Source organism: Populus euphratica, unplaced genomic scaffold, assembly GCF_000495115.2.
Source record: "Populus euphratica unplaced genomic scaffold, PopEup_1.0 scaffold2.1, whole genome shotgun sequence".
Taxonomy (NCBI): Eukaryota; Viridiplantae; Streptophyta; class Magnoliopsida; order Malpighiales; family Salicaceae; genus Populus; species Populus euphratica.
In genome coordinates, this window is record NW_011499846.1 from 3,977,304 (window position 1) to 3,983,303 (window position 6,000).

Here is a 6,000-nt window from a genome sequence, read left to right on the forward strand (position 1 = left end):
AGAATATAAGAATAAATTCATTTTAAAATTAAATCTTTTAATTTTAAAACAAGAAGAATATAAAGGGTTATTTTCGGTTGAAAATGCTATCTTATTAATCTCTTTCGACGTTCATAATTCATATATTAATTAAAGGATCTAGACTGAGGCTATAAAATGAATAAATAATATATTTCTATAAATTAAATAAAAAATAACTTTCGGGAGGGCAAAAGGTGTATCTTTTTCTATGAAACAGGCTAGGCTTGATTCAAGGGTGTATTTAAGAATTCCTTGATTATTTTTTCCTATCACCAGCTCTTCGATTCAACTTTGATTCTGTATATTTATGAACTTCTAGTTTTAAAATTATTTATTGGGATCTCGTCTATGGATGATATCATTTAATTAATCCCTTTTTTAACAGTACTCTAGTTTCTGGCATGATCAGTAATCACTTAATCGTTCATGAATATCATAGAATTGGATCGAAACATAACTCCATAAGCAGCTGAGATGATCTAGAATTTAGAACTGGTTTCGACTGGAGTCTTACTTAATGGTTTATGAATTTCTTAACTCATAAATTGACGGTCGCTTTTTTTATTTTTTTTTTTAAAAAACAAGGGGCCGGGGGTTTTGAAGAAGAAAAATAAAAGGTGAACAGAAACAAATTAAATTAAATTATCTAGGACATGTTTTAGAAGTGTGCGAAATTAATTCAAAATCATCTTTCAATTACATTTTTTTAATATCTAGCTTTTTTTCCGTATAATTTTAAAAATTCATTTGTCACAACTGATTTAACGAACGAAATTTAAAATAAAAAATTAAAGGAGAAAGCATACTTTATTGACCATCAAAACAACTCCTCCTGATTCCCCACCTTTCGATTAATACCCGTAAAAAATAAATGAAATCCATTAATTACCACTCAAATAAAACAGTCTTTGGCATGTTGATTGAAAATAAGAGTTGGAAGTTCTCCTGATGTTTTTGAATATCATTTGTGGTTATCATGCAAATTCATTGCCGCACGTTTATATGAGCCGCCGTGCCGATCATATATATATATATAAGATCTCCCGATATATATATATATATATATATAAGATCTCCTGATACAATTTTCTTGCTAGTCATACAGGCAGTATATTCTCATATGAGCATTCTTTGCTTTGAAAATATATTTTTATAACATTTCATTCCGTGATTTATCAAAAACTAAAATAAAAAACTTGTACACATGCAAGGTTATGAAATTAACAATTTGGAAAGTAGTTTTTTTAAAGTGATTTCTATAAAAAGTAAATTCTTCAAAAGTGAATTATTTTTTATATTTGATAGTATTATAGAAAATTAGTTGAAAAATATTTTCTATTTTTAGCTATATTATGAAAAATAAGTTGAAAAATAATTTATTAATATTTTTTTAAATTTAACAAAAGAATAATACCAAATTTGACATATGAAAAAGTTAAAGAGAGATGAAATTAAAAAAATAATCTAATTTTATAAATTATTTCAAATAAAATAAATAGAAATTAAAAGAATAGATATCAAATTTGATAAATTAAAAAATTAAAAGATGATAAAATTAAAAAATATTATTTTATAAATTATTTCAAATACAATAAATAGTAATAAATAAATAAAAATCAAATATGATATATAAAACATTTTAATAAAAAAATTAAAAAAATAAATAATGATAAAAATAAAAGGAATCAAAGATGGTATAAAAACCAAACTAAATCAAGTTCTAAAAGACAAAGTTGAATTTTTTTTAAATAAAATATAAAATAATTAAAAGATTAAAAATTAAATTTGATATAATTAACAAATAATAAGACATTTTGAATTTTTCATAACTCTTTGAAAAATATTTTCCATTTAGAATAAAAAGAAAATATTTTTCTAAAAATTAAGCTTAACTTTTCTTTGACTTCAAAATAATTTTTATTAATTAATTTTTTTAATAATAAATAAATATAAAAAATTTTAAAAAATAAATTTTATAAGATTTGTTTTTGTCACAAAACATTCGGATAATTAAGAATAGAGAATGATCGTGATACGTGGTTCATCACAATTAAAAACCCTCTTTATGAAATTACTTTTTATATTAACCGGCTTTTCAAAAATTCTAATATTGCACCTTCTGGAAAAAAAAAATATTGCTCTTATATATATATATAAAGGAATGATCAGAAAATGCCCTATGTATTATATATATATATATATATAAAAGGAATGATCAGAAAATGCCCTATGTGTATAGGGTTGTTTTAAATAATATCCTCTATCAGTTAATTGAATCAAACAATTCGAATTCGATGCCACTAGCTAACATATTCAGTTGAAGGGTCCGAAAACAATAGAGACGATGGAATAAAAAAAAAATGTTTCAAATATTAAAGAAATTACTCTTTCATTACTATTAATAAAAGATTAGCTAAATTAGATAGGAAATCATTTCTTTATTAACGTAAATGATTTCTTTTTTTGTGAAAAAATCACTTTTATTATTTAATTTTAGTTAATTTTGCATCAATGAAAGTATGATTTATTTAAAGGATAGCCTCAAATTAGTTCCTAATCAACAACTCTTTTTTTTTTCTTTCCGATTAGAGCCTCAACCAATACATTTTACCGGTTAAGTCCCTGGGGTATCTAGGAATTCTTTGTTTGATCCTTCCATCAACAAGCAGGGCTTACATTGCCTACAAGTCGCGGAATCAATTGAGAAAAGGCTTAGGCACATTTGTTGACAAAAGGATCCAATTGAATATTCTTGGATACATTAGGGATCCAAATGACTAAAAAAGTTGCATGTGAGGACAAACACAAAGGGTATAATTGATCTAATTCAGTGATCTAGAGTATTTTTTTTGTAGATAAAGATACTGACGACTCGTATGAAAGCAGAATTTAGTGAGGTGAAATTGAAAATGTGAAAGCAACACGGGCTCACATGGTGGAAGTAAGCTCAATGGAGCCCACGCCCCATGTACCCAGGAGTTACCAGCCAGTCTTTTGATACGAGCGCCTCTTTTTCTTTTTTTTTTAAATGGACAGAGAGATGGGATCTTGAGGGTGCCATGGTTTTTAATTTTATATTTTGCAAGTGTCCAATTAGGCCCTTGAAGAATAATATTATGCGTGCCACTTAATTATACTTGAGCTAATCAAAGTTGCATGAAGGGGGTTCCATTCAACGAATTCAATTCTCCTAGCTTTTCCTCATATTTGTTTTTGACATGTATCTACTTAAAGGCTACCGCACCTAAATTTTTAGCTTTAGGTACTGTGTGTTTTTTGGTTCTCAAGTGTTTTTGTAAAAGTTTGATTTTTTTTATATTTTTAATTAGTTTTTTTTTGTTGTTTTTAGATTGTTTTAATATACTGATATTAAATGTAAATTTTAAAAAATAATATATATATATATTATTTTAACATATTTATAAATGAAAAGTGTTTTGAAAAGTGTTTTTATAATACTAAATAGACATATCGTCATGGATCATCTAATACCATTGATTTTTACATGCATCTCAACTTGATTATCAAATCTATGGTATTTGGACTCGATCTTATATCAAAGAACCAATTTAATTCAAAAGCTTATGCTGTAAGGTGAGATCTCAAGATATAAGTTATATTATTCTCTAACGCATCCCCTTAAGTGAAAGTTTTTTGGGCTTGAAACTTGTACATGTCTACATTACCTTGTGCTTAATTTTTATCAAATAAATAAGGATAGTGAGATTCAAACTTATGACCGCTTGGTCATCAAGGTTCTGATACCATGTTAGAGAATCATGTTAATCCAATAATTTCAGCTGTTATATAAGGTTTCAATATATAATTTATATTATTATTTAATACTTTATACCTCAATTTAGCATTGGATAACTCCTTGCTTGCTCTAAACTCAACCCTACCTGATTTTTATTAGCCTAGACACAAACCTAGTTCAATCTATGAAAGCATTCAACCGAGTATTGATGCATACCAAGAGTGCCTTCAACCTGGCTTAGGTACTCTGGACCATGGTTGTCAAAAATACATTTTGACTCATAAAATTATACGATTTTACGAGTCAAAACATATAAAACATATAAAAATTTTTACTTGTAAAATCAGGGTTAAAACTTGAAAACTAGTAAAATCGATCAAACCTTGTCAAACTCGCATAAAATCAGGCAAACTCATAAAAAACAGTAAACACATAATTGATATCATGATTTCATGTGAAATTTAAAGGAGTTGTGCAGTTGTTGTGCAGCCTGTGCTGACTCAACATTTCCCTTTTCTACGAGTTTCTCACTTCCCAGTTTCCACTAGCCACTCCCCACCCAACACATAATGTATATTGCTTGTGAGTACTAGCCTTGCATATCATATTACAAAACAGAATTCCTACTAAAAAAAATGGGTCTCCCTTTACCAGGACCACAATTGTAGTCAACATTGGGGAAATCATTTACTAAACCATTATTCTTGGATTATACCTAAAAAATCCTTGATGCATAGGAAGAAAGAGCACAAGTTAGTTGGTTCTAGTTTGTTTCTCTTTAAGGTTGCTTATTATCGACAATGTCTACCATTATATATCTTTCTTGATGCATAGGAAGAAAGAGCACAAGTTAGTTGGTTCTAGTTTGTTTCTCTTTAAAGTTGCTTATTATCGACAATATCTACTTTAATCTCAGATTATATATCTTGCTAATTATTTATTTACTATTATCAGTTGATACATAATATTTATTTTACTTTATATTATTTAATTTAATGTTGATGATAATATATTTATTTTTATTTTGTAGTTATATACCTATATATAATGAAATTCTATGGACATGTATGAATTTTTATTTGAATTATGTATATTAAAGTGTTTGGATATTTGTATTGTTTATTTCACTTTTATTTTGATTATGTTATATTATTATTTATAACTTGACTGAATCTTGCAATTTAATTAAAATATTTTATTTGTAATTTGATGATTTTATAATTTAAGTTTACAATTTGAGTTTATATTGTATATTTCATGTTGTATCAAAAAAATATTTTTGACATCTTGCTCTGGACCTATACTTTCCTAATCATTTTTTTATATATAAGCTAAAGAATAACAATGCCTATTAAGAACAAATACAACAAAACAGGATTACAACATATATCAAAATTATTATAGTTGTGATATCATGACACTAGTCAATCAAATCCAAATCCAAGCTTCAAAGTCACTTATTCTTTTCATACTTTTTATTTGTAAAGTCATTAACCATATGGTTATCCTCACACAAAACATGATAGAAAATAAACTGCGAGGAGAAATAAGATGCCATGATAAAAAAATTCATAAGGTTTCTATGATCTAACATTGACCACGTTAATCTCGATCTTTGTCCAATACTCACTAGCCCATGAGTATCCGGTCAATACCCAATCAAACCTAGACCTTGCTACCTTGAACATAGCCCTGCTATTCTTTAGTTATTGTTCGACGTGACATATAGAGAAATATGGAGAATAAAGAGTTCTCCAACCTAGGTTATAATCCTAAATTGTGAAGAAGTTTGTTTAATTTGTTCTTAAATCAATAATTCATAAATTAAATTCATTTAAGAATAACATACCAAATATTTGTATTAGTAGCAAAACTGAAATGACCGTTATAGAAAAAAATAAACAAATCAAAACTAACAAGCAAAAATAATTAAAATTAAAAAATAACTATAAAAAAAACATAAACTTCATAGTCTAATTTAAGGATCTTCCTGATATCAACTCATTATATAATCAGCCTACTTTCTCTAAACAAGACTTGTAAATCCTACTTATAAAATTTGAACACGATATAATAATCTAATAAATAATGATTATAGAAGTAATCAAGAGTGAGATTTTGTTTAATGAATACTTCAATTTTTTTATTTTAAAAAAATTTAAAAAGGTTTTTTTAATTAATAAGATCAAATATTGTTATAAGATCAAGTTGTTAAAGATGCA